Source organism: Amblyomma maculatum, chromosome 5, assembly GCF_055883805.1.
Source record: "Amblyomma maculatum isolate TAMU_Amacu chromosome 5, ASM5588380v1, whole genome shotgun sequence".
NCBI lineage: Eukaryota > Metazoa > Arthropoda > Arachnida > Ixodida > Ixodidae > Amblyomma > Amblyomma maculatum.
The window spans coordinates 76,692,943-76,720,454 of NC_139348.1; the positions used below are offsets into that span (position 1 = coordinate 76,692,943).

Below are 27,512 nucleotides of genomic sequence, written 5' to 3' on the forward strand. Positions count from 1 at the left end.
GTACTGTAATAAAACCAAGACACTTACAAAGAACTTTGAGGTGTAAGGCAAAAAGAAAAAAGAAATAAAGATATATGTATACATACATATACATACATACAAACATACATACACATTAATACATATACACACACGCATACCCATATATATATATATATATATATATATATATATATATATATATATATATATATATATATATATATATATTGTAACGAGTACAAGACAGCGAACACTGAACCGACCAGTTGCACCCACTACACTGTTTCGTTCTCTTCTTTCTCGGTTCCGCGAGGCACGCGGCATTACCCCCCCTCTTCGAAAGCGGCGACTCGACCCTGGGAGTGTCCTCAAGCTATATGCACACAGGAGAAGCAGGGAACACTGCACACGCGCAGAAGATCACTGCCTCTCATAGTACGGGTTTCATTCGCAGTACATAAACAGTTTCAGCACTTGAGCGCCGCCGTATTGAGGGTTGTTGACCCCGAGGAACAACTTAACAACTTCGTAGGTCACGTTACTAAGACGTCGAATGACCTTATATGGCCCAAAGTAACGGCGAAGTAGCTGCCCGGAGAGTCCTCGACGGCGCACAGGTGTCCACACCCATACAAGATCGCCAGGTTGGTAGTGAACGTCTCGGTATCGGAGGTTTGTACCAACTGGCATCGCGGTGTTGATGTTGAATACGGCACAGTGCGAGCTGGCGCGCTTCTTCGGCCCGCTGCAGAAATATGTCGACGTCCACATAGGCGTCAGTGGCATCGTCGCCGTGACTAATGGGTAGCATAGCATCCAACATTGTTGTGACGGGACGACTGTAGACTAGCTGGAATGGCGCAAGACGGGTTGTCTCCTGTTCAGCCGTATTGTCTGCAAACGTTGCATACGAAAGGACTTCATCCCACGTGCGATGCTTAACGTCGACGTACGTGGAAATCATGTCTGCAAGTGTTCTATTGAGGCGTTCAATCAGTCCGTTTGTTTGTGGATGGTAAGCAGTAGTCCTACGATGACTTGTGCGAGTAAGACAGAAGAGAGCCTGCATTAGTTCAGCCGTAAAGTCTGTACCGCGGTCAGTACTAATAACCGATGGGGCACCGTGGCGCAGTACGATGGTCTTAAGAAAGAACTGCGCTACTTCTGCAGCAGTTGCACTGAAAACTGCCTGTGTCTCGGCATATCGCGTTAAGTAGTCCGTCGCCACTACTATCCATCTCTGCCCTCATGCGGACGTTGGGACGGGCCCAGAAGATCCATACCCACTTGCTAGAAAGGGGCTGTTGGCGGACGTATCGGCTGAAGGAGCCGTGCAAGCTTCAGCGGAGGTGTCTTTCACCGCTGGCAATCTCGGCATGTTCTCACGTAGTGCTGGACTGAAGACAGCACCTTAGGCCAATAGTACCTTTGACGAATGCGTGCTGATGTTCGCTTGACTCCTAAATGACCAGCCGAAGGCTCATCGTGATATGCATGCAGGATTTCTAGCCGGAGGTCGGACGGCACAACGAGAAGAAAGGTTTCCTTGTTGTGCTGAAAGTTTCTCTTATATAAGACGCGATTGCGAATCATGTTGGAGGATAAACCCCGTGCGAAAGCACGTGAGACAGCTACATCAAGGCCTTCGAGGTGCTCAATAAGCGGGCGTAAACCGGGGTCAGCCCGTTGACGCTGGGCCATGTCGGCGGTCGTGACTACAGCAAGAAACGGGAAGTCGCCGTATTTGCTGTTGGGAGGGGCAGTATCCACTGGTGCACGCGACAAGCAATCGGCCTCATTGTGCTTACAGCCGTACTTGCATACAACCGTGATGTCGTACTCTTGGAGGCGGAGGCTCCACCTTGCAAGTCGTCCAGAGGTGTCTATGAGGTTGGCTAGCCAGCATAACGAATGGTGGTAGCTCACAGCTCTAAAAGGTCGGCAGTAATTATAGGGTCGGAACTTAGTTATGGCCCAAACTACCGCGATACGTTCCTTTTCCGGGGTTGAGTAGTTTGCCTCTGCTATTGAAAGAAAGCGACTTGCGTAAGCGATAACTTTCTCAGTGCCATTTTGCCACTGAGTCAGAACGGCGCAAGTCCAGAATTACTGGCATTGGTATGAATATCCGTAGCAGCGTTTTCATCAAAATGGGCAAGTATCGGGTCGGCCTGCAGTCATTAGCGCAACTCGTTGAAAGCATCCTCTTGATCATCTTGCCACGCAAAAGAAACATTGTCTCGGGTAAGACGCGTAAGAGTCTCGGCAATCACTGAAGATTCTCTACGAAACACCTGTAATAGGCACAAAGCCCCAAAAACGTTCTAACGGACTTTTTGTCGGCTGGGCGCAGCAAATTTATAACAGCAGCAGTCTTGTCGGGATCTGGTTTCAAGCCCTCAGAACTAATAACATGGCCAAGAAAGCGGAGCTCCTGGAATCCGAAATGGAATTTCTGTGGTTTTATCGTCAGTTGGGCTGAACGCAGTGCCTGTAGGACAATTCGCAGCCGGTCAAGGTGCTCCTCAAAACTAGCCGCGAAAATGACGACATCGTCGAGATACACTAGGCACTCTTGCCACTTCAGTCCAGAGAGAACGGTGTCCACCATTCGCTGGAAGTTTGCTGGCGCAGAAAAAATACCGAAAGGAAGCACTTTAAATCCATAAAGGCCGTCGGGGGTGACGAATGCTGTCTTCTCTCTGTCTCTTTAGTCTACTTCTATCTGCCAGTAGCCATTCTTGAGGTCAAGTGACGAGAAATATTTGGCATTGCGTAACCGGTCCAATGCGTCATCGATACGTGGGAGCGGGTATACGTCCCGTTTTGTCACCTGATTTAACTTACGATAATCGACGCAGAAACGCAAGGTGTTATCTTTTTTTTTCACCAGCACTACAGGCAAAGCCCAGGGGCTGGTAGACGGCTGCACAACGTCGTCGGTAAGCATTACCTGCACCTGGTTTCGAATAGCCTCTCGTTCCGTTGACGACACTCGGTATGGGTGTTGTGAAATCGGCTTGGTCTCCACGTCATCCATAATGCGGTGTTTGGCTACTGGTACGCCAGCTTTTGAAGACGTTGCAAAGCATCCAGCAAATTTCTGAAGGAGGTCTAGGAGTGGCCGCCGCTCAACCACCGACAGATTGGGTTTAATGTCCACAGTTGATAGAATGTCGGGTTCATTACATCTGGCTGGCGACGGCGGCGCCAGAGTACAGATGTTCGCTTGCTCAATTAAGTCGGCAACATACGCGCTGGCCGTTCCTTTCGCAATGTGCTGAAACTCGGTCCCGAAATTTGTAATCTAGAGCTTCGTACAACCGTCCCGCAAGCGAACAAGTCCTCTTGCAGCGCAGATCCCTTTCTCAAGAAGCAGGCCCACGTTCGTCTCGGCCAGTATATCTCGGTCGCATGGTGAGTTGCTTTCTACCAAGACCATAATGCTGCACAGTGGCGGGACCGTAACGTCAGCAGCTGTAATACGTAAGGCGGGCGTTGATGAACCGTCGACGCTAGATCTCCCAGTGGCTTGGCTCGAGGAAAACGTCACTCGTGATTCTTGCAAATTAATTATCGCACCATTAGCCATTAAGAAGTCCAAGCCGAGTATGACGTCTCGCGAACAGAGGGTAAGAACAACGAAGTCGCAAACATAAATAAATCTGTCAATTGCAACTGTCGCAACACATCTTCCAGCCGGGGTAATAATGTGTCCACCTGCAGGGCGGATATGAGGCCCAGTCTACTCGGTTAAAACTTTCTTAAATTTCCTGGCTAACCCACTGCTCATAACTGAATAGTCCGCCCCCGTATCAACTAAAGCTGTAATGAGAAAATAGTCGATAGAAACCGGTAAGTCCGAAACTGCGCACTCAGGTTCATCGTTACATGACGCCGTCTGACAGCCGTTATCTTGTACTAAACTTGATGGAGGATGTTGAGCACTTCGGTCGTCAGCGGTCTCCCCTCCGCAGGTCGCTGTTCCTAGTTTTCCCGACTGCTCTGGGAGCAGGGGCTCGGCGAGCGGCCAGTGCGGTATGTAGAGCGCCATGGACTTGGAGAACGATAACGGGAAGAGGTAATGACGCGGGACCCGTACTGTGGGACGTCTGGAGGATTCGTATTCGTCGGCAGGTACTCCTCGATTTCGGGTGGTCGTTCACCACTCTGAGGACATCGTGCACGTGGATGGAAGCCACGAAGTCAGGCTAGGCGGTACGGACAGAACCTTAACATGTGACCAGCCTCACCACAGTGGTAACAAAGGAGCCGATGGTCAGTGGCACGCCAGACGTCAGTCCTCCAAAACCGTGCCTCGGCTAGAAGAGGAGGAGGATGACGTAGGCTTCGTACTCACTATAGTAATGGTTTGGATGAGGCAAAGTGGGGTACCCTTTTGGAGTATCACAGAGGTTATGCTGAAGCACGGATACGTACGTTGGAACACTCGGTGGCGGCGGCTGTGCGTCAGGCACAGACGGCTTCGGGACGGCTTGCCTAACCTCTTCGCGAACAGCCTCCGCGAGTGATGAAAGCCTCGATGACGACGTTAGACCCTGTTGCTGAATGAGTCTCAGCTCTTCTCTGACCACAGATCGAATAAGCTCCCTTAAGGCATCATCAGAAGCATTGAAGACGGAACCTTAGGCGACCGGTGACATGGCGGACATGTTACGGTTATAGTGCTCAGTCCTATGTCGAAGTGTTTGTTCCATCGTGGTGGCCTCCGTTAAAAAAAATCTGATGCCTTGCCAGGTGGATTGCGCACAAGCCCAGCAAATAGTTCTTGTTTCACCCCGCGTATTAAGCGGCGCACTTTCTTCTTCTCTGACATATTTGGATCAGCGCGCCTAAAAAGGCGGATCATGTCCTCGTAGTACGTTCCAATACTCCCGTTAGGGGCTTGGATGCGAGATTGCAGCGCCGATTCCGCACTCTCTCGTCGGTCGTTGGCGGTGTAGGTCGGCAACAGCTGGCGACGAAAAAGGTCCCATGTTGATAGCGTCGTTTCGTGGTTCACGAACCACGTCCGCGCTGAATCTTCGAGAGCAAAGTACACATTATAGAGCTTCCTTTGCTCATCCCAGCCGTTGTTATTGGCGACCCGTTCGAACTGGTCCAGCCAGTCTTCAGCGTCCTCATAAAGCTCGCCATGAAGGGACAGTGGCGTTCGAGACTGGAGGACGATGAACTGGGGCGAAGACTCTCCGTTAGCCGCAATGTTCATGTTGGATCTATGCATGTTGGCCACAAGCGTGCAGGAAAGAGGCCCGAACTCTGGCGACTGACCTCGAAGGCGACGGCTGCAACTGCGATGGACCGGTGTCAGATCCGTGGTTGCCCTCGGTTGCCCTAGAGGGGTTGAACTCAGCAAAAAGAGAAATCAAACCCAGCACCTCCACCAGGAAATGTAACGAGTACAAGGGAGCGAACACTGCACCGCTCTGTTCCACCCACTGCACTGTTTCGTTCTCGGTCTTTCTCGGTTTCGCGAGGCACGCGGCAATCTCTCTCTCTCTCTCTCTCTCTCTATATATATATATATATATATATATATATTTACACATACACATATACAAAAAGCGAGGAGCCTGCAGTCAATAAACCTTGTTTTCCAGAAAGAGCCACAAGGCACACCACAAAATTCAAGAACGCGAGCAGCTAGTTCATGGCGGTGACCTGGGCAAACAGTTCCACTCAGCGATGGTGCGAGGAAAAAAAGAAAACTTATACAAGTTAGTTCGAACAAAATAAGGAGAAATTAAATCTGTGTGGTAGTAGCGAGTGTTTCTAGCTGGTTGAGGAATGAAATATCGTGACGGGTCAAGTCCTAGTTTATTGGTTAGTAAGAAGAAAAGAAATTCTAAACGAAAGTATTTTCTCCGATCTTCAAGGCGTGGTATATCGTTAACTTGCATTAATTCCGAAGAGGAATCTGTTTTCAAAAATTTAGAGAACACGAATCTCACAGCTTTTCTCCGCACGTTTTAAAGCTTTTTCATATTTGATGTAGTGTACGGATCCCACACTATGCACGCATATTCAAGCTTAGGCCTGATTAAAGAAAGATAGCTAAGATGTTTCACACCAGATGGGGAATTTCGGAGTTTATGCCTGAGGAAACACAGTTTTCTAAATGCTGCTCTACAAATATTGTCTATACGTGTATTCCAGGATAGGTCACTTGTAATTGTCACACCTAGGTATTTCAAAGCAGTTACTTCCATCAGCTCAGCAGACCCAAGTTTATATGTATATTTTATGGGATGCTTTTTACGTGTTATGCGGATATACACAGTTTTTTTGTCTGATTTAACGCCATGCCCCAACGGTTGCGCCAGTTTACAATATTGTCAAGGGTAGTATTCAGGTCGTTTTGGTGTTGAGTATTAAAGATTTCCTGAAATAATATGCAATCATCGGCATACAGCCGTATTACGTACGTTACGTATAATAACTATTGCGTTAACACGTATAATAAATGTGTTAACGTCTATCTGGGGCGAAGCTTCTTAATGGAGAGCTACAGGAAACATAGAAAGAAACTGCGCAAATATACCACGAAAAAAAAATAGCACTAAGTACAGCAGGTACGAAGCACGTGCTTTGTACCTGCTGTACTTAGCGCTATTTTTTTTTTTCTCCAGGTCCGATTTGTAAGTTTTAAGCTACCTTCTATAACGCTGCATTTTGTACAAAATGCAGCGTTATAGAAGGTAGCTTAAAACTTACAAATCGGACCTGGAGAAAGGCGGGAATAAATATCCCTAAATGTAAATCCGCATGCAAGTATAGGCAAAATTCAAATCCAGCTGATTTGTGAACTAGGTACAATGAGCAATGAAACGATGTTAAATCTTTGGAAATCGGCATAACTCAGATTTATGCAATATCATTGCTCAAATCTGCACTGCAGTGATGTAAAAGCCTGAGCTTTGCCTAGTTGTTAGTGAGATGTTTGAGCAGGATTCAGCGAGTTAAAGTGTTCGCTTTTCCTTTTGTGTAAAGCCTTTAGAATACTGGTAGCTTTAAAGCGTTGAAAGGAACGTCAAGGGGTGTTGAACTGAGACACGCAGAATCCACTCAGACACGTGACCGAAAGCTGAAAGCCGTAACTGGAAGTTTGTTCGCAGCCACCTTTGCGGAAAGCTATACAATTGGCTCCAATTCGTTGTCAAAATAACCCACATCAACCATTTTGTCACTTGCACACCTTGATTTTACGCTCTACCCAATAGTACCGTTCTTTTCTTGACATAACTGTTTTCTTTTTACAAGGTACCGCCCATATGAAACACGCCAACATATTCACACAATGCTTACGCATTAATGAGAAAATTTCGAAAAAGTGGCAATAGAGTAGTATGAATTTTATTTGTAAAGCGAAAAGCTAGGACTCGCATAACATTTGAGAGGCCGATTAAGATAACATCTTTCATATAGAGGTTGCCAATGCAAGCGGTGAAACTAAAAATGCACTCATAAGTAAAAAGTAGTAAGGTATTCGGAGACCCTGAGAGGATATTTAACAATGGTAGGCGTACAGGAGATAACCCGTTCATGCTTACCAAATGCATAGAAATAACAAGGGCGGAAAACTAACCTTCGTATTTAGCATTACTGGACACAAAACAGGGCATGCACCCACATAAACCACATAAGGAACTCCTGTGGAACATGCTAAAAAGTAGGCATATTTCGTTAGTAACATATTTCGAATAGAAAATATGCCGGAATAATAAAGCACAAATTCAATGTCGATAGATGAGGAGTACTAAAAGTGCCGAGTTATGCAAAGGATTAAGATAAGGTTGTCATCCATCACCACTACAGTTCATGTTTTATATAGTACATATGGACAGAAGGCTACAAGACAGTAATCTGGGTTTTAATCTGTCGTATAGATTAGACAGAGAAATTAGGAAGCAGAGCCTCCCCAGTAAAAATATACGCTGATGAATCTGTTTTGATAACAGATAGCCGGGAATGGTTCAAACTCTAGTTAGTTTTTGAAGACAAGAAGGGGACGCCATAGACTTCAGTTCTAGGGTCATTAGGTCGGGTGCGATAATTTACGATGGCTACAAAGATCAGGTGTCTAAAATACATAGCCATGAAAACCCTGAGTGGCAGAATATAAATATATCGGCGCATCGGTTAAACTCTGGACTGACGCACATGAATAAGCACGAACAGTATGCTACAACAAGATGACGAAAACATGCAGGGATAATGAAGCCTAGGAAATTGTGGGGATAAAACAGGTATCAGGTGCTGAGAAGTATTTGAAAAGAAATTGTGATGCCCGGCATTTCGGAAATACGGTTTTGTGCCGGAAAGCATAGGTACAGTCACATTACAAATAAATATGAGAGCGGTCGCGCGGTTGGCACTAGAAGCTCACGATAAAACCACAAATGAGGCTGTACAGGAGTATATGGGCTAGGCATCTTTCGAAGCACGGGAAGCTCAGAGTAAAATAATATATGTGGAACACCTGCCAAATTGAGCAGTAAAAGGAGAGCAGCTAAGACATTTTTATACCTATACCTGAAAAGCGTTCGTTCAAAATGAAGGAAAATATTTAGGAAACTAGCGTGCTAAATATGCAGAGGATAAGGATTGAGATTTAAATAGAGTTCGAACTGGTACAAAGCACTGAACGGAATATTTTTATAGCCGAACAAGCATACCTATACCAAAACAGAAAAAGCCAGGTCAGGAAGGAATCTTTTTTTTGATAACAGGATAGACAGGTCCCTACTTTCTGAAACTATATCTGAGTGCTTCAACAGACGCCGCTACACAAAGAAAGTTAACCAATAAGGTGGCACAAGTGCAGCGAGTGGTAAATCTGTGAAAACTATTGAGCATCTTGTGCTCGATTGTTATAGTATCCACCGTGTTTTGATGCAGAAACAGCCGCTCGCCCTCAGGACCAAGGATTTGGAGACATCAGTGATCATGTGAAATAATCTGTGGCACAAGTTAGCAAAATACAGGCGTGTGATTCGTTGCTGTAAAGCAAAAGATGACATAAGGTTGGAAAGGTAATAATAAATTTTTTTTTACTGAAATGACAAAACATTTGAGAGGTTTATAAAATCATTCAAAATATAAGAGGGAAACTTGTGTTAAAAATTAGAAAAAATTGTTTAATAGCAAGTCGGCAAATTTTTTTCACAAGTGCTTCAATCATTTTTATTCTTCTCATTCTGCGGAACAAATTTTTTTCTTTAGGACAGAATTTATTAAAACATATGTATCTCGTCCTTTTGCAGCTATGCATGCATAGTAGAAAAGTACTTACACACTTTGACAGCCACTGAAAGGAAGAAAAAACATTTCATTACCACATATTTCAATATATTGGTTACGTTGCACATTCTACAGCAGCTGAATTATGAAAAGCACGCTCAAAAAATACAGGCATGAAACATATTTCCATGTTACCTGCTACAGAGCTGTTCAAAAAAAAGACATTTGTTCATGAATAAACTTTAACTAGCGGTTACATGGTACGGTAGCCAATTAACGAAATCGCAGGAAGCACCATACGCTTTTACCGACTGAACGATTCATATTTTTTTTTCTATTGGCTCATGTCCGACAGCGGTAGCCACGTTTCCTTGGAGGTAAGAATCAGGGCCCCTTACCAGATTCAGCTCGCCCAACTTTAAAACTTACTACCTTAACAAAGTGGGGCACTGAGGGTTGTCAGGGCTAGTTAAGAGCCGCAGATGACACAATGCTACCACAGCCGAAAATGCAGCCGGTTGAAAAAGTGAACAGGAGCACATTGTTGCACCCGTACGAAAATTGAAGCAGATGAGAGTGAGTGCTTCTTATCCGAACATATATCTCATTTTGGGCAAGGCGCGCATTTATTAGATGAACATATTGTGCATCTTAAGCCTATGGAACTGTATTAGCGAGATGCGGTGTGGTATATGGTGGAAAGTTTGTGCATTGTGCAGTAAAGCGATGTCAACTTCATCTTTACTAGGATCCTTTATAAGCTCTTTGCTTCTGTTTATTACCTGAGTGGACGTCACCTCGGCGGTGATGCAGGCATTGCGAAATCAGGGGGTAGACGAGCCGTACGTGAAAGTGCTAGAAGATATATATATATATATATATATATATATATATATATATATATATATATATATATATATATATATAGTGGGTGCACAGCAACCATAGTTCTGCATAAAGAAAGTAACAAAATTCCCATAAAGAAAGGTGTTAGGCAAGGAGACACAATCTCCCCAGTACTATTCACAGCTTGTTTAGAGGAAGTATTCAGAGTCTTGGAATGGGAGCAGTTAGGGATGAGGGTAAATGGGGAATACCTCAGTAATCTGCGATTTGCGGATGATATTGCCTTGCTAAGCATTTCGGGAGATGAACTGCAAATAATGATTGATGACCTAGAGAGGAAAAGTAGAAAGGTAGGCTGAAACGTGGAGGCTAACCAAGAGAGTTGTACTTAAGTTGAGGACAACCCAGAGGGCTATGGAACGAAAAATGGTAGGGGTAACATTAAGAGATAGAAAGCGTGCAGAGTGGGTCAGAGAAATAACTCAAGTTACCGACATTCTAGTGAAAATTAAGAAGAAGAAATGGACATGGGCAGGACATGTAGTGCGAAGAGAGGATAACGGATGGTCGCTGAGGGTAGCAAACTGGATTCCAAGGGAAGGAAAGCATTGCAGGGGCGGCAGAAAGTTAGGTGGGCGGATGAGATTAAGAAGTTCGCAGGGGACAAGTGGATGCAGCTAGCACAGAACCGAGTTAAGTGGAGAAATATGGGAGAGGCCTTCGCCCTGCAGTGAGTATAATCAGGCTGATGATGATGATAATGATGATGATGGACGTCACCTGATAGTGCTGAAAGTCATGCTGACGGCATCAGTAACGTAACTTATTTTTTTAAACAAATTTAAAATGCCAAACCTCCCATTCTTCATTGCCACGGCAAAATAGGAAGACCATATTTGGTGAAGACGAGGTACTTGCATAACATATACATTGGAATTTTCGAAAACTTGGTATAGCAGTAAGTAAGGAATATTTCATCTAATATTCTGCGTATCTATCCAATAACACACTCTGATGCGGAATTTGAAGTCAGTATTTAATATCTGCTGTTACCTGCAAAAAAGTTAAGAAAAATACATTTCACAACAAATTTTCTGTGCGAATTTTGACAATGAACGCTTTGTGACTGCGTAAATGTTTGTTGTATCATCACAATTTAGACTGTCAACACTAAAATATAATGCAGAAAAGTTGCAGAATTGAATAAAGTTGTACATAACTACAAAGAACTCTTACGATAGAGCTAAAAATATTTCGTAGTATTTCTGACATGACAATGCAGGTTTTCTCTATTTGGCTACCACTATCATCCCTTTCACTGCATTCGCTCTGTTTCAGAGGCTTTGACTACAAATGTGCATTGAACCCCGTTCATCACTGCTACGACCGCCGTATTCTAGCAAACTTTCAAATGCCATAACCCTCTTAACTCGCTGCGAAGCTTTGCTCAGCTTACTGTTCGTTTCTTATTCATTCGATCGCACTAGCCGACCAACGTTTAGATTCCTTTCGTATTATATGCAGCGCTCATATACATTTCCTCTTCTTCCGTTTAGTGTATAATTACCACTCGAGATTTTGAATTGGCCACTGAGGTTTTTTTCTGTCTCTCAATGTAGTTTCGCATTTTTGTTGCACTCTACGCTCCTATCACCGCAATATACTTCTCGCCCTCTTGCAATTTTTTTGTAGTTTTCTACATCACATTACCATCGAAAAGACATAGCTATTATATAGGTTCATCTTCAAAAACTCTTTGTTAAGGTAGGACCGTAACGTGGTTTTGTAGCTGACAAGCAAGTTGCCTTATTGAGAGTCCAATATGCCCAACCCCCTCTTCATTATTTTACTTTCACGCCGAAGAGAGAGCAAAGGGCTTGCCGAATAGTGTCTCGATACACGTCTCTCGACAGAAGTTTCAAAAAAGCATTCACACGCAGAATAAATGAGCAAAAGGCTGTTCCTATGACGTTTCAGTGCATCTGGCCATGAACACCAGTGCGCTATCACAAAAGTGCCCTCTTCCCCCTTTCTACCACAGTGTTCGAGAAGGCCTGAAAACCTATCGAAAGACGTGCTGTAAGACAAATCTTTCTGGATGTGTATCTCACCAAATTTTGTGGTGCATACTCTCGGGGGTGCTGAAAACGAAGATTTTTGCATATAATATTTCAAATATTTAGGGAGAACTTTCTTACAGGGAAATATGCCTTCAACCAGAGCAGCAGTGAAATGACCAATATTAACAAGAGAAGTTGTTTAGAGTATCTATAGCCCTTTTAGGCCCACGTGCGTCTTTCCCTCTCCTTCTTCGTTTTCTTACTTTCTGCCTATTTTTTCCTCTTCCGCTCGAGGCAAAGGCGGTAACAGCTACGAAGCCAGTAGTGTTGTTGTTATTGATGATGAACCAGTAGCGGGTCCGAGCATTTTCCTTTCCCTCTTCCTTCACTCGTAACAACACCGCATGGCTGAGAAAGAACTGGCAGGTTCTATAGACAAGCGGTTCGCAGTGGCTAATGGCTGCAGCTACGCGTTTAGCTTAGGTTATGCGGGCTACCTAGCATTGTATCGAACACAATCAGCGTTCCGTTGAAGGCAACAATGTTCACCGGCGCTCTAGGCAGAATCCACTTTTATGCCGGCAGCATGCGACACCGGCAGGCGGCTTCTTGCACACTGCAGAAATGCGCAAGCCTAATCCTTACTGATGTATGTTCGCTCTCGTTTTCATTCTTATCTAAATTGAGCGTCATTATCATTGCTAATGTGATCATTGCCATTATCACTAATTCCGGCGTCATTGTCATCGCTACTATGATTCTCACGGTAGCCAAGGAGACTGAGGATGTGCGTTTCCCGATCCATGGCGTGGCGCAGTGGTTAAAGCGCTCGAGTGGCGATCCAAGGGATGGAGGCGCGACCTCCTGTGGAGACAGGATTTATTTACTTGATTTATTAATTATGTAGCTAGTTACGATGGACAAGGCCGGAGGCGGCGCCGCGAAATGCAGGAACGGGCACCAAAAAGCTGCCTTCTATAACTACCAATGACCGCTTCATGACTCCGCAGCCCCACTTATAAGGCAATGAACAAAAGCACTAAACAAATCAGGACTCTTGGTCAATGCAGAACAAATGCGAAACACTCCAAATAAATAAAAAATGTTTTAAATCAGTAAACATTTCTTTACGCTATGCATTATAACAGTTAAATAAATTGAAATTAACTGATTGCGAATAGCTTGAACATTTATTTGAATAAATAAATTAATAGAATAAAGAATGAAAAGTGGGTAAAGGGAGTTCAAAGTTCTCAAAAGTATTGAAAGAAAAAGAAATACTTGATAGTGGTAAGATCGAAAATTTATTAATAGTGAAAGGAAGAAGATGCGCTCTGTGATGCGTTCTGTGATGCGGTTCTTGACGATACGCCGTCTTTTTCTTGCGCCAAATTTGTTGTCGCCGACGACGCCAACATTCCGCCCTACTGTGCTGTGATTGTTCCCGTGTGTGTACTCTTTTCCTTATACGCGACTGTTCTTTTTCCGCCTTCTCCCATGTCCGCTTCTCGCCATAACCTCCTTGTTCCCTTTGCTATCATCAATATTACCCGCAGCGCCGCTGACATTGTTGCGAATGCCTCAACCGCTGTGGTCCCGCTACTTCGTGACGAATGCCTTGGCCATATTGAAGTTGCTGACCTCATCTCGCCGTTTCATGTTGACGGGTATTTACCACAGAGTGCCCACGTAGTCTCCTTAACGCCGATTACTGGGTCTCCCGATGTACCGAGTTGGGACCTTTTTCAATCACCTGTGGCCATTGACCTCGCCGGTCTTCAACTTAATCTGAAGAAATGTCGTTTTGGCGCCCGCAAGCTGACAATACTCGGTAATGTCGTGTCCAAAGATGGTGTCCTGCCCGATCCGGACAAACTACGTGCAGTCACTGAATTCCCGAAACTGACTTCTGTTAAAGAGCTGCGCAGCTTCGTCGGCCTATGCTCATATTTTCGCCGTTTAGTCCGGAATTTCGCTACCATCATTGCACCGCTTACAAAATTGCTGAATGGTCCTGCCGACTTGTCTACCTGGACTCCAATCTGCGACGATGCTTTCACTACGCTCCGACGTCTACTCACTTCGCCACCCATTCTCCGCCATTACGACTCATCCGCTCCTACAGAGGTGCACACTGACGCCAGCGGCATCGGTCTCGGTGCTGTCCTCGCTCAACGCAAACCCGGCTTTTCTGAATATGGAAGGACTTACGCTAGCCGAGCGCTAACGAAAGGTGAATTTAACGACACCGTCACAGAAAAGGAGTGTCTTGCAATTGTGTGGGCCTTAACAAAGTTTCGCTACTGCTTATATGGCCGCCGCTTCAACGTTATCACCGACCACCATGCCCTCTGCTGGTTGGCTTACCTGAAAGACCCTTCTGGATGCCTCGGCCGCTGGGCTCTTCGCCTTGAAGACTTTGACTTTGAGGTGATATATCGGTCTGGATGCAAACACACCGACGCCGACACCTTGTCGCGCTCGCCGCTGCCTTCTCCTGCACCCTCGGACTCGATATCTGAACTCTCCGTCGCAGCCCTTACTTCCGACGATCTTCCTTTTGAACAACGCCGGGATCCCTGAATATCTTCACTCCTAGACGTCCTTACCGCGTCCTCAACATCTTCATTCCCGCGAGCCCTTCGTCGCCAAGCTTCCCATTTTATGACCCGGGGTGGCCTGCTATATCGCAAAAGCTATCGCCCGGATGGTCGCAAATGGCTCTTGTTCATTTCTCGCCATTTTCGTACTGAAATTTGTGCCCATCACCATGCCGACCCGCAAAGTGCACATGCTGACTTGTTGAAGACATACGAGCGTCTCCGCCAGCGCTACTACTGGCGGGGGATGTACAACTTTGTCCGGCGCTATATTCGCTCCTTTACTGCTTGTCAACAGCGGAAGTCGTCTCCGCGCCCCTCCGCCGGCCCATTGCAGCCATTGCCTTGTCCAGCGCGACCCTTCGATCGTGTCGACATCGACCTCTGTGGCCCCCTTCCATCTTCCGACATCAGGCAATCGCCGGATAATAGTCGTCGTGGATCACCTCACTCGCTACGCGGAGACTGCAGCCCTGCCTACGGCTAGTGCTCGCGACGTCGCCTCCTTTATTCAACGTCACTTCGTTTTACGTCACGGAGCTGCTCGTGAACTTCTCAGTGACCGCGGCCTTGTCTTCCTATCACAAGTGGTCCACGAGCTGTTAGAAGCTTGCAAAATAATACATGGAACCACCACAGCTTACTATCCTCAAACTAATGACCTCACAGAAGGGTTTAACTGAACGCTTGGTGACATGCTCGCCATGTACGTTTCTTCTGACGCGTCTAATTGGAGTCAGGTGCCTCCGTATGTCACCTATGCCTATAACACAGCGTCTCAGGCAACGACTGGATTTTCCCCGTTCTTTCGCCTATACTGTCGTCAGCCTTCTCGTCTACTGGACACTATACTTCCTTACCACCCCGACAATTCAGAGTACACTTCTCTTTCTGCTGTTGCCCGTAATGTTGAACAGTGCCGTCAGCTGGCTCGTTCATTCACGTCGGACATTCAAGATCTTCGCCGACATGAGAGCGATCACGGAAAGCCCGCTTTTGACTTTCCTACAAACACCCTCGTTTGGCTCTTTGTTCCGGCTGGTTCCAAATTCTCTGCAAAGTATCATGGCCCTTATCGTGTATTAGAGCGCTCATCTCCAGTTACCTACGTTGTGGAGCCGGCAACGCCTTCTTCGGACCACCGTCGCCGCGGGCGAGACGTTGTTCATGTCAGTCGACTTAAACCATTCTACGATCCTCTTGTCGTTCCCTCGCCTTAAGTCGCCAGGATGGTTCCCGCTTGCCGCCGGGGCAATTGTAAGGAAGAAGATGATTCAGCGCCCACGCACACGACGACGAAGACGGCTGAGTTCCTGGCCGATCAGCTGGCGCGCACACTCGAAGCTCGGACTGTCTTATTCGGACGAGATTGTGCCTTACTCTACAATCGTCGTGTGTCATCGGTCGCCGCCTCCAGTCCTCCGAATAACCCCTAATAAACCCCTCTTCAATAGAAATAACTTGAATAACAGAAATTGTGTTCAAATGAGTCAAACTACTTTGAATCAAAAGCCAATATTTGCTGGTGGTGTGCATCGGTGTATAATAATGAGAAAAAGTTTGAAAAATTGGATAGAAATAAATAAACACAATTCAGTTGGTGAAATAACGGTAAAATCGACAAAACGAAAAATTAAATGCGATAAAGCATCTCCCCTGTGTGTGAAGCGCTATCGGGTGATATCCGTAACGGAAGTGTTTAAGCGCCCTCATTTTTATTTGTGGATATCACTGGAGACAGCTAGCAGCTGGTGTGTACGGGCAGCAAATTGAACGGGTTTGTTTATTCAAAATACTGTAGTTAATTGCTCAGCCCAGAGCGCAAGTGGCGCAATGGCCTTCGTCAGTGCGGACTGTGAGACATCAATAAATTGCTGCGATGTTGCAAACGAGCAATGAATGGTACAGAGTTATGAAACCGAGCGCCTGCCTTAAGTCGATCCATTGCAGGCGGCCTGCGCGGTTTGTGCTTATTATCTTATCTCACGTAAGCCGACTTTGAGGTTTGGTGTACGTGTGTGCTGGTGGTCCGCAACCGAGAGCACAGTAGTCGGCCGCTCTTGTTGCCACAATAAGCACTCCACTGCGACACCTTTTACGTCTCTATTTCACTGCTACATTCATTCTTGCATTACGATGCGGTTGAGGTGTCTATCAAGGTTTGTCAGATCTCGCGTCTTTCGATTGTTTGAGTTTCTTTCTTTCTACAAGAAAGGGGTAGCCAGGGCACACGGCGACAAGCCTGACTGGGCCTTGGCTCCCAAAACAGACAACAGTAGACAACAGCACACACCTCTAGTGTATATAAAATATAAAACAGAAGCAATATGCAACACTTACATACGATATATAAAAGGTATCAACACCTGCAGTATTCATTAAATATTCAAATAAACAGACCATGAGCTCAATAACATAAATTTCATAGCACAAATTATTTACATAATAAAGATTGCATAAGAGAACGCTGCAGCCACTAACATCCATGAAACTATAGGGGATATTCATTTAAATATTGTTTTAAACACCCTAGGTGTCAATGCAAATTGCACATTTTGTGTAGTGTTGTTGATAAGGTATGGCACCTGAAAAGTTAATTTTTGTTTTCGATAGTTGGTTCGACTAAGAGTTAACAGTTTTTTTCATGTTCGCAGATCATACGTTACTGTAGATCTATCAGGTAGAGTAGTATACAGCCTTCTATGGTGAAGAAGACAAAAGTAGTAAATGTGATTAGCGGCTAAAAAGGCATATTTTTTAAACAAGGGTTCTGTACGCCAGTCTCACGGTATACAGTAATAACTTTCAATAGCTCGAAGGGATTTTTTTTTAGAACAAACCATTTATATTTCGTAAAAGGAGTGGTTCTCCATATGAGAATACAGTATGTTAGTTTGGAAAAAAAGGAGCATAATAAATTGAAATCTTTAGCCAAACGGGTACGAAATTAGAAATTCTGTAAAGTCATCTTACAATTCTGCTCAATTTTACTCAGTCATCCTACAATTCTGTTAACGTTTACTCAGCTTAAAATGTACATATTCCATTAAAGCTTTCCATTGAACCAAACGCCTAGAAACTTGTGATTAGTAACTTGCTTTACAACGTTGCTGTTATATTTAGTTACTACACTACATTGAAGAGTGGTGTCGATTGGTCTAAAAATTGTAGGTACAGTAAGGAAGAAGCTAATACAGCACCGACACTAGCGACGATGAAGACGCCGATCAGGTGGTGCGCACACTGAGAGCTCGGACTGTCTTGTTCGGACGAGATTGTGCTTCGCTCTACGATCGTCTTGTGTCACCGGTCGCCGTCTGTAGTCCTTTGAATAACCTCAAATAAAACCCTCTTCATTTGGTGGAGGTGCGGGGTACGACTCTTACACGATCACCGTGGAGCTCCGCAGCCGTATGATACCTAGGGCGACAAACGAGGTAGGCCAACAGCCGATGGCAGCCCCTTCTCAGTTCATCTCATGCTCCGGTGCCATTCGGCAGCGAGACCCCGCTGTTTTCAGCGGGCAGGGCGACCACGACGTTGACGATTAGTTGGCCTCGTACGAGCGGGTAAGTCGTCGTAACAACTCGACTGACCGCATGAAAATCAACGTCATCTTCTACCTGAGTGACTTTGCTAACCTTTGGTATCGAAATCATGAGGCCGACATGCCAAATTGGGCCAACTTCAAGGCAAAGTTCACGGACGTTTTCGGTCGTCCCACAGTTCGGAAACTACCCGCGTACGAGTTCAGCATGAAGGGGAAAGCTTCGCAAGCTAAATTGAAGACGTCATTAATTTATGCAAGCGTGTCGACCCGTCTATGAATGAGTCTGCCAAGATAAAATACATAATGAAGGACATTGATGTCGATGCATTTCACATGCTGTGGGCAAAGAGCCAAACCATGGTGGCATCAGTATACAACATTTGCCAAAGTTTCGACGAAATGCTCAAGCAACACCTCTGCACACGTCGCTCTCCCGAACCTGCTGCGTCCATCTGTGGCCTGGCAGTGAGCAGCGACCTTTTGGCTAACATCAAAGACTTCGTTCGGGATGTGGTCTCCCGACAGCTTGGGCTTTTGTATGGCCCACGCCCGTCATCTACAGCCCAGCTGCTTACCCCTTCTATCCGACACACCATCACGCAGGAGGTTGCTGATGCCCTTCCCAGTTTTGGCCAGCCAGAGCCTGTCACACCTCATTCCGATCCTGCTCCACTGCAGCCCACACCTCTTGCTGCACCTTTGAGTTACAGCCTCCTGTTGTCGTGCCGCCTCTACCTGTGCAGGTACAGATGCCTCCCACCTATGTACAAGGTACCGCCCGCCCACCGCCGCCACAGTCCTTTGCGTACGTGCCGACTATGGCGCCACCACCTGTCGCCCCATGGTTCCGATCTACAACCACCCTATTTGCTATGCCTGCGGTATTCCAGGCCACGTTGCCCACCTGTGCCGTCGCACTATGCGCTCTGCCCCTGCACGCACTATGGATGACTGCAGTTATCAGTACGACACCTTGCGCCCATCTTCGGTTACATCTCCAGGGCAGCCGCACAACTCGTCGGGTCACCAGCACTTTCCATTGCACTGCTCGCCGTCCCCTCGCCCTCGGTCCGCGTCTCCAATGCGGCGTCGCAGCGTGACACAAGACTCGAAAAACTAGCCGTCGCAGTTCCTGGGGAACGAACTGCACACATTTCGCCTACCACGGGTCCTGGTCTGTCTCCGCCGCACGTTCTCGAAGTTTTTGTTGATGGTGTTCGTACCCTTGCACTCGTCGATACAGGGGCCACTCTCTCCATCACTAGCGAAAGTTTTTGTCGCTCGCTGCATAAAGTTTCCACCCCACCTTCTGGACTCTCTCTTTGCAACGCCAGTGGCGATTGGGTTCGTCCGTCTGCTGCTTGCACAGCGCGAGTCGTTATCGCGGACGTCTTATACATCGTCGAGTTTTTAGTGCTTCCATCAGGCTCGCATGACTTAATTCTTGGCTGGGATTTCCTGTCCCGCCACCCTGCTGTTATTGAGTGCGCCCGCGCCCACGTCGCCTTCTCTGCGCTCTGTGATGCGGTTCTTGACGATGCGCCGTCTTTTTCTTGCGTCAAACTTCTCGCCGACGACACCGACATTCCGCCCAACTGTGCTGTGATTGTTCCCGTGTGTGTAATCTTTTCCGTAGACGCGACAGTTCTTTTTGCGCCTTCTCCAATGTTCGCTTCTCGCCGTAAACTCCTTCTTTTCTTAGCTATCATCGATATTAACTGCGGCGCCGCTGCCATTGTTGTTGCGAATGCCTCAACCGCTGTTGTCCCGCTACACTCGTGACGAATGCCTTGGCCATATTGAAGTTGCTGACCTCATCTCGCCGTTAGATGTTGACGGGTATTTTCCACAGAGTGCCCACGTAGCCTCCCTAACCTTGATTACTGCGTCTTCCGATATGCCGAGTTTGGACCTTTTGCAATCATCTGTGACCAGTGACCTCGACCCGACTCACCGTGAGCGATTGTTTGTTTCCTTCAACCAGTTCCGTTCTTCGTTTGACGTGCAGACGAATTCCTTGGGCCGTGCGACCGAGGTTTTTCACCACATAGACACCGGCAGTCATGCCACTCTTCGCCAGCGCCCTTACCATGTTTCACCTACGGAGCGCCGTGTTATTGCTGAGCAGGTCGACGACATGCTACAACGTGGTGTAATTCAGCTTTCATCTGGTCCGTGATCGTCTCCAGTGGTACTTGTGAAAAAGAAGGATGGCTCCACAAGATTTTGTGTTGACTACCGCCGTCGTAAAAAAATTACGCGTAAAGACGTATACCCACTACCCTGCATTGACGACGCCATCGATTGTTTACACGGAGCCGAGTTCTTTTCGTACCTGGACCTACGCTCTGGTTATTGGCAAGTCCCTGTGGCTGAGCCTGACCGTCCCAAGACAGCCTTTGTTACCCCTGATGGACTATATGAGTTCACTGTGATGCCGTTTGGTCTTTGCAATGCTCCTGCTACGTTTAAGCGAATGATGGACAACATATTACGCGGCCTCAAGTGGAACATTTGCCTTTGTCATTTGGATGATATCGTCGTTTTCTCTCCCAATTTTCCGACACACCTCGTTCGCTTGCACCAAATCCTGAGCTGTCTCACTGGCGCCGGTCTTCAACTTAACCTGAAGAAATGTCGTTTTGGCGCCCGCAAGCTGACAATACTCGGTCATGTCGTGTCCAAAGATGGTGTCCTGCCCGATCCGGACAAACTACGTGCGGTCACTGAATTCCCGAAACCGACTTCTGTTAAAGAGCTGCGCAGCTTCGTCGGCCTACGCTCATATTTTCGCCGTTTTGTCCGGAATTTCGCTACCATCATTGCACTGCTTACAAAATTGCTGAATGGTCCTGCCGACTTGTCTACCTGGACTCCAATCTGCGATGATGCTTTTTATTAGGATTCAAACTGAGTTTGTTTGCCGTCAACCAAATCTCTAAATTGTTTAAATATTCATTGATCGTAATTTGTAGTTTAGACAAGGAACAGTCCATAAAAAAATATTGGTATCATCGACGAACATAATCAGATCAGGTGAGTAAGGATTTTTTGTGATATTATTTATATGCACGATAAATAACAGTGGTCCCAAAATTGATCTTTGGGGAACACCTTGCCGTATAACCATGCTAGTACAGCAGCAGTTATTAACTCGTACAAACTGTAGTGTTTTCCACAGATAACTTAATAAATGTAGTGGCACACCACAGACTCCATATACAGCCAATTTACTTAATGAAATATCATGTTGTACACAATCAAAGTATTTTCGAGTATTCAGGAATAAACCAAGGGTATATTTCCGACATTCAATGTTATCAATTATTTTTTCTTTTATGGCTAACAATGCTTGTTCAGCACACCTTCGCTTCACAAACCCATACTGAAAGCTGGTTATAATTCTGTATTTGTGAAAAAACGTTTCGCGCCTAGTATTGATTACTCCCTCGAACGCTAGAATAATACAGATAATATGAAAATTGGACGATAATTAGAAATTTTATTCTTATTTCCACCTTTACGTACCTTAAGGACTGCTCCTTCAAACAATTTTGAAGTATTGGATGATCATCTAGCTGACCCATAACTACACAACGCTGCTTGCCAGGCTGTATATGGCAGCATTTACAGGTGCACTAAACACGTTATATACTGTGAGCTGTATGAATAATCCGTTATCGGCAGTAATCATCGAGAAAAGATGAACAGCTTGCGAAAATTTAAATTGTTCTCCCGAGGAACTGTACACATTATTGTTTCTTATATAGATAATTGGAATTATATTTCGTTCCGTTTTGTTATATATGGCCATGTGCTATTTTCTCACAAAAATAAAGGCGCCATAGATGCAAAGCTAGCAATCGACACACTTACTAGGCGATACTGAAAGCGTCCAACAAGATCAAGAGGCAGAGAACAGCGCTTTTCATATTCCTACTTGCGACCGCCTTTAACGCAAAACTGATTGCTCGACAACAAGATCTAGCGCCTTTTAGTGCATGTTTTATATCTGCTAAGGAACAATGGGGCACTCGATCACAAAAGCTAAGAATGAGAAAATAATAAAGGTGAGAACCATCACAAAAGCTGTCAGATACAGTGAAGGAAAGGTTAATGAAATTGAAATGAAGATAACCAGTGCATGAAAACCGGAACAGATATAGAGCACACGCATAGTAGAATGAGCGGTCCGAAATTCATAAACCAGTACAATACGAGGTATGTACTTTGGGTTTATTTCGAGCTAAACATCCGGCGTACTGTATCCTGCATATCTTCATCCTGAAAATAAATGTATTTGCTATTGGCCTCGAGATCGAGCAGAGTCGCCACCTTGCGGCTCAGCGGCGAAACCTACTCAGTGTGGATGCGTTTTCGCGTCGCGTGCTAGTCCGCAGTGATTTACGCGCGCGCATGCGGCGTGTACAGGGGTGTTTTTGTTTGTTTCGCGGTTTCTGTGAGCTTTTTCTTACCCATATGCCTCTTGCAAAATAAATATGGAGTCTATAGCCACACGCTTCATTAAAAAAAATATATATATATGCTTGTCCGTACCGAGCATTTCATGCTTGGATAAGGACATCATCCATCGCGGTCTTCGGCGCGTGAGATCCTTTGACATGCAATGTCTCAAACGAAGTGGTACTGTCGTTACCGCCGTGTCAAAGCAAAGCAAGTCGTTGCCGTCTATAAAAGTTAATGCAAACGCTCAGAAATCTCATATTTCCGTTTCTGTTTGGAATACCGCAGCTACTAAAACATGCCACCGCAGATTGCTTCATATAGCAGAAGGCAGTTTTAACAGACCACTCTATGCCTACTATGCCGTCTGTATGCACGATAGAGTCGTGCGAGTACTATTTATTTATTTATTTATTTTTTTGCTTTTAAACCTCTGTCGCGGTGTCTCAGTGGTAAGGGCGCTCGACTGCTGATTTAGAGAACAGGGGATTCAATCACAACCGTTTCGAAAGGCGTTCCTCTGCTGTGGGATTTGACTGCACAATAAACAATCCCACGTGGTAAGTGTGGTGTTAATAATGAAAAAAAAAAAGACGACACCAAAATAAGCCTCTGTAATCATCTGTCATAGCCGATGCCACTTTCATGCGTTAAACCCGGGCCAATAAGCATTTCTTTTCTTTTTTTGTTGTTGTTGAAGGCTTCTGAGCATCCGTAAAAGTTTTAGTGAGCACATTTTGCTCTAGAGAAATGTTCGAATGTTTGGGACATATTCTCTGCACCTAATTCTTACCCTAAATATTACATAATACGCCTAGATCAATGTACTTTACTGGCAGCGTATTATAATCATTATAATCCCTTTTCGTCCAAGTGCTGTCTTCCGAGCAAACTCGTCATTTCTGACAAGGGGAGTAAAACAGCTCCACGCGGTCTTTAATATCGGTGTTTAGTTCGGGAATAAATACATTTTTATAGTCGCATGACAAGATGACCTCCGTTTCTTTCGGAATAGTTTTATATCCGGCATCTGTTTTGGAAGCAACCCTAATATTTTAATTCGCGTAAGATTTAGTCACTGCTAAATAATTAGTGATAAAGAAATTTTCAGCCTGTAAAATTGCTTCGCAGAACATGACAGTGCCCATGCGCAGTTTATAACAATGTCTTCGCAGCAAGTAATTCGTAGCTTGCACTTTAACGTTACTGAAAATTAATCACTGATTACTGTAAATTCTGTCAAGTGTGTAAAATTCTCTCACACGGTGGAACGTATTCGCATTGCAAAACTAAATAATTACACTACTAATTTACCGTTATATATTAACATCACACACATCAGAAATCTCTTATAAGCTTCCCTCGGTTTCAGAAAATCATTTACAGTTAGTGGCGCATGCAGTAATACACTATCACATTTTTATGACAGTGACCGCAAAAAGCATCTCGGCAAATTCAATCCACTCAGCGCTGTACACGTGAACAATCAGTTTTCCTGTGCGGCGACGTTTCCTGTATAGTGTCGGCATGATCTCATTTTTGGGGAATATTTGTGCGTGGTTGTCTGGGACAGAGTTGATGCGCACTCAGTCTAAAGCAACTCGCCATGCAGTGCGCTGCCAATGCTACATTTAACCCGCTTAATCCTCGAGTCAAGTACGATTAATGAACCAGGCTTTCTCGATTCAATCTAAAGTACTGCAGGTCAGAGCACGAACCTTGTATCTGCGTGGGCTTGACACTAAATACGCCGGTCTCACTCGCATGAGACACGCGTAAACTGTTCAAAAGTCGATAAGAAAAACAAAGCTGTCATTAGGCAGCGCGTGAGCGCGGTACAGCCCAAGAAACGTGCAAAGCAAATCTAGAAGACTGGTGGTTGCGTGCTTTGTTTTCCTAAAGTCCGCTCTTCTTCTGCTGCATTGGCGAAAGCCTTGGATTTTTTCTGCAATATTGCAGAAATACTGCAGAAGACACGTTTTCATCGCCAACAAACCCGCCGTAAACTCGGAAGCAGACCTACGCAGCGTGCGTTTCTGCGAGCGCCGCCGGCTGCCGATCCACACTACCGGAGTGACTGTGGCGCCACCTCTAGGTCGATCTCGCGGCGAATACACTAGCCTGCTAAATATTTCCTTGTTATTTCTGTGCAAAGCAAAATTCAAATCATGTGACATCTAATCGCCTCGGCGGCTGCGTTTCGATGGAGGCGAAACGAAGTGGCGTCCGTGTGCTGTGCGATGTCAGCGCACGTTAAAGATCCCCAGGTGGTCGAAATTACTCCGTAGCCCTCCACTACGGCCCCACTTTCTCTCTATCCACTTTCACTCCCACCTTCATCCCTTCCCTTACGGCGCGGTTCAGGTGTCCACAGAGCAAGTGTGACAGATACTGCGCCTTTCCCTTCCTATGAACCAACCAACCAACCAACATCTAATCGCATATTTCATACAAATCTGAAAATAAGTTTCATCAATCAACTCCCAACAATTGCGTGTTCGATTTCATTCACAGTTTGGGGAACCTTACTTTGTTGTCCGGATATCGCCCAACAAAAAATTTGCAGTCGAAATATTCTTTATAGGAAATAACCTTTTATGTAGCCAGTAATGTGCATGTGCTCGTTTTATAAAAACCCACATTTTAGAGCTTTATAAATACTATTTTGTCCTCACTGCGCCATTATACTTTATGAACGTAATTGGAATGGAACACAGCTTTGCCTGCATTTACTCTGACCACTTATTCCACGCCAAAGGGTGGGCCAGCAGGTGTCTGTTTAAACCCTTGACATTTACCGTCGACGACGCGCGAATACCACGAATAACATCTCGGATTTATCTCGAGGGCTCACACTGATTTGAGCAAATTCCTTATAAAGCGTCGTCACTCTGAAAGCAGCTGCACGATGAGCCACGACGATTGAAAGGGAATTAGCTCAAATTAGTATGAATCACCTACAAAAGCTAGAGACAAACCTGGAAAGTTCTCAGTGGTCTTCGTCCGTCGGTGACGGGTAATGTCTAGTCTCTAAACAGAGCTAAATCTGGAATGTTGACGTCCGCGAAGTTCGGTTAATAAACTGGACGTGCCGCTGTGCGGCGACAGGATTAGGAAGAGGGAGGGCGGGCGCCCCATCTCGAGAGGCGACAACTGTCTTGATTACCTATAAAAATAAAAAAGCTGGAAAAGTAGAAGACCCATCAACTAAAGTCCTTTGGCACGACCATGCCTTTGTCAAGATAGAGAGGGGAAGACCTTATTGATGAGCTTTAAAAGGGTGTTCCTAAGGTTTTTTTTTTTTTTTTTTGGCTCTTCATACCCGTGGTTAACGTTCCAGTCCACACTACCAGCCCCAATTTGAGCCCGGTTTCTAGGCTAGAGACCGCGATTTCCCAACCCTTACGTGGTTGGAATGGAATTGGATGTGGTTGGATTGGATTGGTGATTAGAATTCGTGGGCAGAGATATAAAACTGTCGAAGTTGGCTATCGGAGCCTAACAGAAATAGCATTCGCGCATGTAATGCCTTGCGTGGATAAGCGCTAACAAAGCCAGGGAAAGGAATCTGCAAGCCTTGAGCGGTTTGTTTGTTTTTTCGAGAGGAAATTATGTCTTCGAGGTGGAGATGTGGGGTGGGTAGGCCGTTCTTAGCTCCTAATTGTGAAGCGTAATGTCATGATAGGTGATGAGCCGGTCTCTAGCTCTATCTTTGTCTAGTGTGCCCCACTCAGCTAACATATGCTCGAGTAAGGAAGTGCGCCACTTAGTTGATTTAATTATCTATGTAGCCTGGCACCCAAACAATTTGAATGAGTCTGAATTCTGTGGAGAAAGAATTGAGAACTGTTCTTTAGGCAGAATAAATATGTGCCCATGCAAAATTCGTGATTGCAGTTTGAGTCTCTCGGAATGTCTGGCAGCGGAGGAGGAAATGGCAAGCGTAATGGCTGCTTCTTCAGCTTCGTGTGAGGTTGTTGCTTTGATTGAGCACGAGGCTATGATTTTGCTGTCATGCGATGCTACACTGACGGGCTTGATGAAACTGTGGTTTTACTCTGCCTCGTCCACATAGACCGCATCTTTGCCATTCGCATGAGCTTGTAAATCCTTGGCATGAGCCTCACATCTGGCCTGGTTGCGAGCTGGGTGTATATTTTTGGGCAGCGGTTTAACTTTGAGTTTGTCTCTGCTGTATCTTGGGATGGCTTTCGTGTTAGAAGTGTAACTATTGGCTAAATGTTTTGCGAGACGAGAGTGTGTCATACGTTTTTAGTGTCAAAATCGCGAGCATTGACATATTTACATAAGCCCTTGACAGAATAAGAGTTCTGCAGGTTTATTGCCGCTTATTTGTAGTCTCTAATTTCACGTTCATTCTCTGTGAAACTGGACCTGACTGCTTCACAATAGGGAGGAGTGGGGCTGGTTCTTCTCCACAAGCGTCCGGAGCAAGGGTCCTGTGGAAGAAGTGATAATTATATCCGTATGGTGGAGAGGATGCCAAGCGAAGGACAATAGCCAAGGTAAATCAAGCAGGAAACTATAGACCTCACTTAAAAAGACCGAGGGAGGCTCACTCTTCTGGTTTCCGCAGAGTAGAGAAATTGTTGGAGGCCAATATTACGACAAGTCGGCAAACGAGCGGACTCCCCAGCCCCCTTAGTAGAGTGAGCCGCCATTTTTTTGTGGCGAACCCAGCTAAGCATATTCTTCAAGAACGCTGGGACTAAGGTTGGGAAATAAGAG

General features: G+C 45.5%; 1 long non-coding RNA gene across 2 annotated transcripts in view; it reads right to left on the reverse strand.

Annotated features, from left to right (window-relative positions):
- LOC146188531 (uncharacterized) overlaps positions 1–22,282 on the reverse strand; it is a 44,752-nt gene extending 22,470 nt beyond the window's left edge. For both annotated transcript variants that reach the window (XR_014707542.1, XR_014707541.1), the window contains exons 1-2: positions 22,176–22,282; positions 9,296–9,310 (exon numbers count right to left, since the gene is read on the reverse strand). This is a non-coding gene — a long non-coding RNA (uncharacterized LOC146188531). The remainder of the gene's footprint in view (positions 1–9,295; positions 9,311–22,175) is intronic.
- Positions 22,283–27,512: the final 5,230 nt, after the last annotated feature.